The following is a 12,655-nucleotide window of genomic DNA, read 5'->3' as shown; positions in this document are numbered from 1 at the left end:
AGGATAATTGTTGTTTGGGACAACAAACCCAAGAAAGTCCAAGATTCTGAAGAATTGTTCATCTTAGAGCTCACTTCAGCAACACATCTTGAAAATTAAACAGCATTCAGCGTATTCTCACTCTTTGAAGGCAGGTAAAATACATTACAGTGTATTGCCTTTCAAAAAGTGGCATGCCAACATTCCCACACACCTCCTTCAGATGCTAGAGAAACAGTCCAAGGAAGAGGTGGCCCCATTATGTCAATGCTTTCTAGAGAAGAGGGAAACGGTAGACACCTCTGAGGACAGACCCAGGCATGCGCAGACTGAGGAAAGACAGAACTTGCCAGCAAGACACACAAAAAAAAACCAGCAACCCAGAGGCCCCCTTTGACCAGTGAATTGACCCTCAGTAGCCACATGGCAACTTTCCATCAGGGTAGCTTATCAAGGATGAGGAGGCATTCCACTCCGCACACACACTCTGTCATCTGAAGTTCACTCTTTCAGATAAATAAAGGTCAAGGTTAGAGAAGCCAAGAACTTTTCCAAGGTCATTAGTAGCTGTGTAAATACAGCTCCTACGTTCTAAGTTAAACCTGTTGACTCTCTTGGAGTGAACAGGCCAGGAACATCAACAGCCCTAAACTGTTCACCGTGTACCTGTCCTTCCTGGTTGCTCTAGTATAATGGAAGAGTAAACACTAACACTGAAGCAGAGCATGCCATGTGCCTTGCTCCACATGCTCTATGTATTCTAACTTGGTTAAACCTCACAAGAACCCTATGAAGTAAGCCCATTTTGCAGATAAAGAAAGTATGGCGCTAGAGATGAAGTTGTTTGTCCAAGGTCATATGATATTATGTGATAAGATGGATCAAAACCCAAGCAATGTGGTTTTGGCATCTGTCCCGAAACAGTACACAAAACTGCATGTTGGGCCGGGCATGGTGGCTCACGCCTGTAATTTCTGCACTTTGGGAGGCTGAGAGGGTCGGATCACTTGAAGTCAGGCGGATGAGGCATTCAGATCACTTGAAGTCAGGAGTTCAAGACCGGCCTGGCCAACATGGTGAAACCCCATCTCTACTAAAAATACAAAAAACTTAGTCAGGCATAGTGGCACGCACTTATATTCCCAACCACTCGGGAGGCGGAGGAAGGAGAATCACTTGAACCCAGGAGGCTAAGCTTGCAGTGAGCTAAGACAGCACCACTGCACTCTAGCCTGGATGACAGGGTGAGACTCTGTCTAAAAAAAAAGAAGAACAAACAAACAAAAAAAACTGCACGTTTATGAGCACTTCCACAACAGAGTGAACACCCACCATGAACTGGGTACCTTTGCAGACACTTGCATACATTTTGTAATTTACTCTCATAATGATATTGGGAGAGAGATTTTATCATCCTTCCTTCAAAGCAAGACACTGAAATCCTACGAGGTCATTAAATTGAGGGTGTTACAAACACTAAGAAGCCCAGTAGGATGTGAACACCTGTCTGGTTTCAAGTTCACTGTCCTCTGCAAACCTCCAGGTTGTGTATGAGTTCTGAGTTTCTCTCATCATCATTAGCACTATCTGTCTGCATATGTATCGACTCACTGATTTTTTGCCAAGTGGTACAGTAAAAGAACATGCGTTTGGGAAACAGGGAGACCACAGCAGCTTGACTGCTTACCGGCCCTATGACTTGGACAAGTTACTCAGTCCCAGTTTCCTCATCTAATGAATAACATTACTCACCACGATCTCAGATCATATTTCATATGGTTGTTATAAAAATTACGTGAGATGATGTATGTAAAATACAACAGTGAACAATACATAGTAAGTGCTCAATATTTAGTCAATGAATAATTGAGTGAATTTAAATTTAAATGACGTAACACCAGGCAAAGATCCCACTGGAGTTCCCATTCTAGAATACCCAGTCAAAACCAAGAACATTATTAACGTGTTATTAGTATCCTCTCTAATAATCTAAACATGCCTTGGGGCCCAGAACCACATCTGAGCTGGTCTGTAAACCACACAGCGGCCAGCGCAGAGCCTTGCATTTTAGACATGCTATGAGTCAATGATTATATGATCTTTGTTTGAATCTACCGAGAAAAAAAAAAACAAAACATCTAAAACGCTAAAATAACTTCTCTCAAAGCTTAGACGCTTCAGTTGTCCATTTTCACTCAAAACTTTATTCTCAATTTGAAAATTATTACCCATAATTGAAGCCTAAAACCCACTAAAAGGCATCAATTTAATGTTATTTATTTCTGATACATTTCCCAAGAAATAAGGAAGAAAAATGATTTCCCAATCTCCACATTTCAAAATCTTATCTCTGTCTTTCCTACAAAAACTTAAAACATCATTTATTTTGTTCTGGGTTCTTTGCAGATGGTAATCACAAGTGCTTTCCTGATTCAGTTGCTATCTGCGGTTGTGGCGGGGAGGGGGGTGGGGAGGAGCAGAAAGAATGACAGGAAGAGAGAGACACTGATTTTAAGAGGATATTTGGCATCAAGAGAGGTCTATGTGGCAGAAGTGCTTCAACAAGGACACCAAAAGAAAAACCAATGGAAGAGTACATCATTAAATTTTACGGGGAAAAAAAAAGTATGTACAGATGTGTGTGCATGCATGTGCACGTGTGTGTGTAGACAGGTGTATACACGCAGATGTGTGTGTCTATATGCATGTGTGTGTGCACATATACATACGGAAAAGGCCAAGGCTCCTGCCACAGGGCAGGGGCAACAGTGCCCACACCAGGAGCTCTGGACAATGAAGTGAAGGGTAGCAATGCTGAGACAGGACTGCAGGCTGCAAGACTTGTTTTCCCACCTCAGCTCTGCCACTCAACTGCCTCATCTGGAACAAGCCATTTCCACTTGGTTTTCTACGTCTACGAATGGAGACCTCATGGGACTGGTGTGAGGTCTGAGCAACAAACGAGATCGGAAAATGTTTTGGAAACGTCTGTACAAACATAAAGGGACATTGCTATCCGTTTGTTCCGATGCCAAGGAGAGCAACTTTTTGTCTGAGCCAATGTCGCTCACAGTGGAATCTATGCCCATCGCAGCCTGCTTTCGGCAAAGGAAGAGCGATGTGGACGATTTTCCAAAGAGGCAAATGCTTTCTAATTTCTCTATTATTTCCACAACAAAAAAGCCAACTCTTTCTCCCACTTTTGTTTTTCAAAATAAAAATAAATTATAACCCTAACTTGCTAATAAACGCGGGCTGGAGCTGTCCTTAAGTAAAAGCTTTTGATAACAAATTGCCTGCACTAAATGCTATTTTACTGCTGATTTTTTTATTGTTGCTTAAGCACAGCAATTATGCTAATAAGCCTGGGAGGATGGTACATCCAGCATTGAATCTGACAGATAAAATACTCAATAAAATGCTAATCTCACCTGAAAATTGGAATCAGACAGCCTTATTAGTATTTATGGATATGGCATCTTAAACATGTTTTTTCAGAGATGAATATATATGAAATCAATGTTGTCTCCTAATACAGCCTGCCATTTCTAGACCTCTATGTGCTTTAAATTCAAGGTGAGATTACTCTTTGCCTTTACTTGCTTCTTGCCAGAGACAGAAAGAACTTCTTGGCCATCAAGACTACATAAAGGCCGGGCGCGGTGGCTCAAGCCTGTAATCCCAGCACTTTGGGAGGCCGAGGTGGGAAGATCACTTGAGGTCAGGAGTTGGAGACCAGCCTGGCCAGCATAGTGAAACCCCATCTCTACTTTGGGATCACGAGGTCAAGAGATCGAGACCATCCCGGTCAACATGGTGAAACCCCGTCTCTATTAAAAATACAAAAAGTTAGCTGGGCATGGTGGCGCGTGCCTGTAATCCCAGCTACTCAGGAGGCTGAGGCAGGAGAATTGCCTGAACCCAGGAGGCAGAGGTTGCGGTGAGCCGAGATCGCGCCATTGCACTCCAGCCTGGGTAACAAGAGCGAAACTCCGTCTCAAAAAAAAAAAAAGACTACATAAAGAATCGAGCAATAAAATGATGTTTTTTTCCTTCCTCCACCTCCCTACCTCTCTACTCACCCCACCTCTCCCAGTCCCCTGAAGAAGGGAAGGTAAGAACTGTCTGTCTGAGCAGAGAAAGAAGGCAGATTTGACAGCAACAAGAACCATTTGTCAAACCATCTGGCTTCTCTCTTCACCTGACAGGAGGGAAGAGTGATGTGTCAGAAAGAGCAGGGAGTTGAGAATCCAAAGAGCTGGCTTCTAGTCTTGATTTTGCTACTTCCTCGATGTGTGACCTTGCCAGACCTCAGTTTCTTCAATAGAGACCTTCCGGAACCCAGCGATTATGTCTGCTCTATGAGAAGCCTACATGGGCTACATTAACAAAAGTAGCAAGGGAGTGCAAGCCTAGTGTCCAAGAGGACTTGAAATATTATAAGCCAAGGGAGATAGGAGGCCGGTGCAAAGTTGCAATTTTCAAATGTGTGCTTTAGCTGGGTGCTGTGGCTCACGCCTGCAATCCCAGCACTTTGGGAGGCCGAGGCGGGAAGATCACTTGAGGTCAGGAGTTGGAGACCAGCCTGGCCAGCATAGTGAAACCCCATCTCTACTAAAAATACAAAAATTAGCCAGGCATGGTGGTGGGTACCTGTAATCCCAGCTACTTAGGAGGCTGAGGCAGAAGAATCGCTTGAACCCAAGAGGCGGAGGTTGCAGTGAGCCAAGACCACGCCACTGCACTCCAGCCTGGGCAACAAGGGCAAAACTCCATCTCAATAAATCAATCAGACAATAAATAAACTTTGCTTTGACTTACAGGGTCCCCTCTTTCTAGTAATATGCATCCTCGATTTTGAAATATGTATCCCTGATGTATATGTGAAGTATATATCCTCCATATATGCTTGAAATGGTCCAGACTTCACTTGAGAGACCTCAGACAGAAAGCAAAAACAGAATGGCCCATTTACCAGCCATCTTCATAGAGTTAGCTGGTTTTCTTTTGTAGTATCAATACTTTACTTGGAGAGGAAGCAAAGAAGTGAGATGCCCACTTTAAATGTCAGAAACTAACAGCATCTGAATAATGCACTACTATTTACAAAAAAATAAGTTCTCTTTTTTAATTTCCACACTTAACCCCATAGAGCAGTAACAGAGAAAATGCTGTTCTCCAGAAGCTGCCATAAATTAGGAAATGGAGGATCAGAGAGGACTTTCTCATCCACATAGAAAAAGTGGGTTCTAGGGTCAGGACAAGCACTTTTACCTTCTGACTAATTTCCAGCACGCTGTCAAGCACACCACAACATCCTCCAGGTCAGAAGCACGTGGAGTCATTCAAACCCAAATATCCAAGGAGCAATTCCCTGCTCAACACAATGAGAGGAACGGAAGCCTCCACGCCCACAGCAGCACTTGTTCCAAAGAGACTTCTCCCACCCTCTCAAGACCTCAGAGAGTTTCCAGAAATGTATGTCTTCCTCTGGGAAAGTCCCAGGCATGGACAAGTCAGGCCCACACCCAATAATGGAATCTGACAGGTTGTGACAAGGACGGGCACAAATCGCAGAATCCAATTCATTCCAGGGCCCTTGGAAAGTCACTTCCCTCTATAAGCCCCTGTGTCTGCCTCTGTACAAGTGGCCTTTTTCAAGACCAAAGAGGTCCCTCAGCCACTAGCAGAAGGGAGAAAAAAGACAAAATGATCTCTAAAAATACAAGGATTTCAGTACAACTTACAAATGGTCTTCCCATTGCTTTCTTCGGCTAGTGTCCATGATGCAGGCAAAGCTGAGCTTACTACTATTCCCCTCTTTCAGATAAAAAAACCAAGACTCAGAAACTCAGAAATTCTCCCAGGACAAACAGCAAGCTAGGAAATCCTCAGATCAAACTGACACTTAACGCATAGCTGTTGGGGCTTGCAGGTGGGAGGCTGCTAGTGCTGATGCTTTGTACAAAGCAGAATATAAAAAAGGAGGCTGCGAACAGTGGCTCACACTTGTAATCCCAGCGCTTCGGGTGGTCGAGTCAGGCTGATCACTCGAGGTTAGGAATTCAAGGCCAGCCTGGGCTATAATATAGTGATACCCCCATCTCAACAAACAAAACTGTTTCTAATTAGCTGGCACGGTGGCACACACCTATAACTCCAGCTACTTAGATTGAGCCCAGGAGTTCAAGGCTGCAGTGAGATATGATCACACCACTGACAACACAGTGAGACCCTGTCTCAGGAAAAAAAAAAAAAAAAAAAAATGGGAGTTAGTAGATTCCACATTCAGTAACCACACTCTTCCAAGACACCCTGCCCTGCAAAAGGAGAAGACACAGGCATAACTGTAATGTGCACAACCCAATGGAATGAAACAATTTACCACTTCTTGCTAACGCTTCACATATACAGAAGCAGAATCCCGGTCCGTGTACCCCTTCATCTTTATTATCCTGTGACCAACACTGTGACCTGCAAAGCACTATCACAACAAGCAGAAGCCACTCCTTCAGAGGAAAAAGCTGAAGCATTAACTAACAAGCTGACTGACCTGCCCAATCACAGGGGTCCCTAAAAGCAGGGCCAGGACTCACAACCAGGGCCCCTGACCTCACATGCCCTGTTTGTTCTTTTTTTTTTTTTCCTTCACTCGCTTATGCCCCCTTCTGAATTGCCAGTGCTACCATTTTTCGGTAAACAACCAGAGCAGAAAGTCAGCTCTGAACTGAGATATCCCCCAACAGAGGAATGATTCGAGTCATACTTCGAGGAATAATTTCTGGGAAAGCAGAGGAGGTGATGCTATCAAACAGTGAAACCTAAAACTCCTACTCACTACCTGCCTGAGAGGGTAGGAAATGGGGCCGAGGCCCTTTCCCTACAGGCTCCCCCTGCCCGTTTTTGTTACTCACAGTCATTACTAAACTTAGCACGGTAATCAAATGAAAGCTGTTTCCCAGCTGCATGGCCTTGGGTAAGTCCCGTATCTCCTTGGTTCTCTTACCAATACACACTCATGCACACATGCACATCTGTGGGTACACACACACACACACACACACACACTCCAGACCATCCCTTCATTTCACCTAGCAGGATGTAGTTACAGAAAGCCTCTGTCTTTCTCGTCCTGCAAAACACCACCGCTACCTCCTAGGCATTCAGGAAGTGTCGCCAGATCCAGCATCTGAAGCTCTGACCTGAATCCTCCTCCTCTCCCTTGGGCCTCCTGGGTCCCATCCCACTTCATCTGCCAGCCTGTCCGGTGAGCCCTCTTCTCCAAGCCCACTTGCCATTGTCCTGGATTGGGCCTGCGCACCCCGACCTTGAATAAACACTAACTCGTCTCTCAGTCTCAGCCTTCCTTTCTAATCCCGTCTTTCTCTGAGTAAAATACGGCCAGCTCTTTAAGAGCTCCTCCTATGAAAGTCCTGGAAACATCCTCCACCAAACTGGCTGCACTTCTCTAGGCACAATACGGTTTATATCCTAAAATCAGCATCTCCACCAGGCGCGGTGGCTCACGCCTGTAGTCCAGCACTTTGGGAGGCCGAGGCGGGTGGATCACAAGGTCAAAAGATTGAGACCATCCTGGCCAACATAGTGAAACGCCATCTCTACTAATAATATAAAAATCAGCTGGGCGTGGTGGCCTACGCCTGTAGTCCCAGCTACTTGGGAGGCTGAAGAGGAGAATCACTCGAACCGGAGTAGTGGCGCTTGCAGTGAGCCAAGATCATGCCGCTGTACTCTAGCCTGTGATACAGCAAGACTCTGTCTCAAAAAAAAAAAAAAAAAAAAAAAAAAAAAAAAAAAATCCCGGGCATGGTAGCACGTGCCTGTAATCCCAGCTATTCAGGAGGCTAAGACAGAGGAATTGCTTGAACCCAGGATGCGGAGGTTGCTGAGAGAGATCGTGCCATTGCCCTCTCCAGCCTGGATGACAAAGCAAGACTCCATCGCAAAAAAAAAAAAAAAAAATCAGCATCTCCATACTGGGTCTACTCTCCCTGTGGCTTTGGTTTCTGAAGATAAACTTAGGTGCAGGAGAACATCAACAAGGGCCTCTGAGGGTGGCCACTTCAATAAGCGTATCTGCCACTCCAGAGAGGCTGGCTCTTTGGGGGTGCTGGTGAGTGTGGACCCTCAGGTCAGGGGCTGAGAAACACTACTATGTTAGGACATTATAGACATTCACTAATCTTAACAACTTAGCATGCAAGGTCTATTTAACCCCAAATGAAAAACCATTTCAACTGGGGCTCCAATGGGTTTCAAAACTCAGCCTCACTGAAGTTATGTAAATCATCCAAATTCAAGCAGCTATTGGAGCCCGGGTTTATAAGCAAATCTGCGTAACTTCATTGGGTTTCTCTATTGTTGAAGTGTCAGAAGCTCTACCGGATGCTTTAATCTATATAACTGACATAACAACCCTTCCTAATAACAACTAGTGTCTCCATTTTATGGATCTGAATACTGAGGCCCCACATCAAACATGTCTCTTGCAGATTCAGCATTGGAACCCAAGAGTCCTAGGCTGGCTCTTTTTCTCTTTCCTCAGTATCATGAATCCTCTCGCCACCAAATATACAGGAGTCTTATCTCAATGAGTCACTGGAAATGGCATTCAGCAGTACATACAGAATCTGAACGGTAAGTCAGAAAAGGTGTTTCGCAAGCAGCAATCTAGTTAAGATCTCAACAGTGCTGCTGGGAGGCGGGTTTATCGAGCACATCATGTGAGCAGTCTGACCCTGGACTGTTCCCAAAGGTCAGAGCCACAAGATGAAGCCAGACTTTCATTCAATTTCATAAATGCAGCAACTTGGCATGTCTGCTTTCCCCGTAACAGGGGCAATTGCAAAGTCTTCTTCAAGAAGATTAGTAATCAAAGTCAGAAATTCAGAGGTCATCATTTAAACTGCTGTCTCTTTTTTAGAAGCTAAGCTTTTCCAGTATGAGGAGGGCTGACACTCTAAGAAGCTGAGAGCTAAAGAAGAGACGGTACATTCTGACCTAACTTCACGAGGAATGCCACCAGCATCTTAAGCAAACCCCACCTCTCTCCCTGTGCCTCTAGAGAAACAGGATTAAGAAGGAGCCTGGGAAAAGCTGATAGCTGCTCATAAAATCTGTGCGCCTAAACCAAGTTCCCAAAGGCCCTTCTAGTTCACTGGGTTAACTGCATTTAACCTTCCAACCCCTCAGGCCTCCTCAGTAATTCAATTTAACAGTAACAGAGTGCCTATAAATGCCAGCTGCTCAGCTGGCCTCCAAAGGATCAGAGATATCTGCCCTCTGATCGGAATGCAGAAACACACACCACCTATCAAATACAAGGTGGTATATGAAAGTTATCTCTGAAAGTACAAACCGTGTGATGGGAAATGGAGGAGGGGAGAGACTGAGTCCAAATGTGAAGTCTGATGTTTCCGAGATGGTGGGATTTGAGCTAAGCGTGAAGGATTCGGCCTGGCAGAGGTAGCCGTGCAGGGTGGCCCTGCACGTGGGATGAAGAATGTGAACATAGGGTGGACAGGGTGGCATCAAGAGGAAGGCAGAAAGGTTGCCTGAAGTCATGAGGGTAAGGCCCTAAGCAAGGATATCACTTATGTCAGGAGCATTGAGAGGTCAAGCAAACACACAGCAAGTCTCAAGACAAATGCTCTGAGCTCACTGCTCTTAGGGGCACCCCAACAAAACAAAGCCTCCCTCTCCAGTAGCCCAAGGAGGTGAACATGTGTACACAAGCCAACCTCCTGTCACCCTGCATACCAGACAGAGAACTACACAAGACACGCATCACTCCTGCGCACCATGGCCTCTTGAAGCTGAGCGATGTTGTCACAACCTCCAGTATTAAATACAAAGCAACAGTGGTCCAAGAAAGTATATCAGCAGGAACCTGACAATTCAGAGCTGAGACCAGGTGGCCAAGACCTGCTTTTGCAAGGACCCACCATATTATGTAAATGCCTGGCCACTGAGCCCCATGCTAAGCTAAAGACAAGAGACTAAAAAATATAGGCCGGGCGTGGTGGCTCACACCTGTAATCCCAGCACTTTGGGAGGCTGAGGTGGGTGGATCACGAAGTCAAGAGATCGAGACCATCCCGGTCAAAATAGTGAAACCCCGTCTCTACTAAAAAAAAACACAAAAAACTAGCTGGGCATGGTGGCGCGTGCCTGTAATCCCAGCTACTCAGGAGGCTGAGGCAGGAGAATTGCCTGAACCCAGGAGGCGGAGGTTGCGGTGAGCCGAGATCGTGCCATTGCACTCCAGCCTGGGTAACAAGAGCAAAACTCCGTCTCAAAAAAAAAAAAAAAAATATATATATATATATATATAAAACAAAGGAAGTAAGAAAGGTAGGAAAGTATTGCCAAAGAAGAAGGGAGGGAGAAAAGGGCATGAATGGTAAGAAACAGAAGATACGGGAAGGGAAAACAAGGAGAGAGGACCGGAGGGGAAGGTCGAGGCAGAAAGACACAAAAAAAAGGAAGAAAGAAAATTCTCCCAAAGGCCCAGGTGAGGAGAAGAAGGGAAAACATTACAGTTATCTCTCTGCCTATGAGTACAAGAATGATCAGGGACAGTGGGGGGCGGGGAGCTAAGGAGGGATAGCATGGGGAGAAATGCCAGATATAGGTGATGGGGAGGAAGGCAGCAAATCACGCTGCCACGTGTGTACCTATGCAACAATCTTGCATGTTCTTCACATGTACCCCCAAACCTAAAATGCAATTTAAAAAAAAAAAAGAATGATTATTTGCAGGTAAAACATGTGACTGTAGTTCCGAATAATTATTTCAATATTTGTAGTCATGATCTTTTATGAAAGAATAATTTTAATTTTACACAAATAACTTTTGAGGTTTTTCAAGCAACAAATAAACATATGTTCACAGGTATATGAATGTGAGATAAAAAACTAGACTTAAGGCAAATTGCTGATGATGCTAACTTCTTGGAAGAAAGGAGAATGGGGGAGTGGAAAGAAGTTTGCCAAGTTGCAAAACGGTCACAGATTTTCCCCTTCCCTATGTCCTCACCTTGCAATGTGACTTCGGAGTTTCGTTTTGTTTTGTTTTGTTTTTTCTGTTTTGTTTTTGTTTTTGTTTTGTTTTTTTCATAGGGTCTCGCTCTGTTGCCAAGGCTGGAGTGCAGCGGCACAATCTCAGCTCACTACAATCTCTGCTTCCTGGGAATTCTCCTGCCTCAGCCTCCTAAGTAGCTGGGATTACAGGCATGAACCACCATGCCTGACTAATTTTTTTTTTTTTTTTTTTTTTTTTTTTTTTTTTTTTTTTTTAGTAGAGACGGGATTTCACCATGTTGGGCAGGCTGGTCTCAAACTCCTGACCTCAAGTGATCCATCCGCCTCAGCCTCCCAAAGTGCTGGTATTACAAGGGTGAGCCGCCGCTCCCGGCCTGACTTTAGAGCTTCTGCCACAAGAAATATACTCTTTCTCAACTCGCATCACTAAAAAGTAAGTGAGTATTTGTTTACGAACCTATATATTAATTCACTATGTCCTAATCTAGTTTACATGTCTCCATCTTATCCATACATATGTAAAAAAGTTTAAGTGCTTTACTAAATTCAAATGTCTTTCTGCAAATAGTAGTAAGAACTGCATTTATTAAATAATTCACATGTGTAAATTGTTTTAAGCTCTTCGCATGCACTATTTCATTTTGTCTTCAAAAACTCCTTTGTTACCTGTAATCCCAGCTACTCCGGAGCCTGAGGCGGGAGAATTGCTGGAGCCCAGGAGGTGGAGGTTGTAATGAGCAGAGATTGTGCCATTACACTCCAGCTGGGGCAACACAGAAAGACTCTCTCTCCAAAAAAAAAAAAAAAAAAAAAAAAAAAATTCCTCTGTCAGTTTTATCATTAGCCCCAGGATAACACTGACATGAAGAAGCAGCTGAGTCACAGAAATTAAACCACTTGCCTAAGGTCATTTGTCTTCAAAGCAGAGGACTCTGGATTTAAACCCAGACAATCTAACTCCAAAGGCCACATTCTCCCCACTATGTCTGTGTTATCATATGAATCCACCCACTGGTTAACCCAGATGGAAAGGGAATTGGTTAAGACCCTGTTCTAGCTCTTGGTGGACACTACTTCCTTTCAAAGACTCACAAATCACCTATCTATACAGGCCCGTCGACAACTGTACCAGGAATCACAACAAAATCAGCAGATTCTAGACTCTGGGTACCTGTTTTGTTTGGGTGCAGGCTGCGGGATAGGCATTGGACTTTTTTGATAATACTCATCTCCTCACTTTCTAGCATTTCTGCTGATTTCCAGTGTTCCTCAAAATTGCTGGCAGCCGTTCCCCATCAGAAGTTCTCTTCTGTATCCTGAGATGCAGTATGTGTGGTCCACGAACTTTGCAACTGTTTAAGGAAAGCAAATTGCTCTCTCACAACCTCCTCAATTGTCATGGGCATCAATTTCTTCCTAATGATGTCGATTCCACCCTTCATAGATGACCTCCTCCCCTTGATAGAGATGAATGACAGAGGTAGAAAGCAGCCATGTAGCTCTGCCTTCTCCTTTCATCTGGGCCATTACATCAGCCTCTTCAGGTTACAAAAATGCTAGACAACCCCACAAAAGGACTCCTGATTCCGGAGCCCATTCGAATCCCACTCATG

At 44.5% G+C, this 12,655-nt stretch overlaps 1 protein-coding gene across 14 annotated transcripts in view; it reads right to left on the bottom strand.

Annotated features, from left to right (window-relative positions):
• Window positions 1-12,655, bottom strand: part of LPP (LIM domain containing preferred translocation partner in lipoma) — a 736,333-nt gene that overhangs the window by 597,517 nt on the left and 126,161 nt on the right. The window contains exon 2 of one of the 14 annotated variants that reach the window (XM_074404690.1): window positions 12,214-12,394. The exons of the other annotated variants lie outside the window; for them this stretch is intronic. The gene's annotated coding sequence lies outside the window, so the exon portion shown is untranslated. The remainder of the gene's footprint in view (window positions 1-12,213; window positions 12,395-12,655) is intronic. 14 annotated transcript variants of the gene reach the window in all.

Source organism: Saimiri boliviensis, chromosome 8 (genome assembly GCF_048565385.1).
Source record: "Saimiri boliviensis isolate mSaiBol1 chromosome 8, mSaiBol1.pri, whole genome shotgun sequence".
Lineage (NCBI taxonomy): Eukaryota > Metazoa > Chordata > Mammalia > Primates > Cebidae > Saimiri > Saimiri boliviensis.
This window is presented reverse-complemented; position numbering and strand designations above follow the sequence as displayed.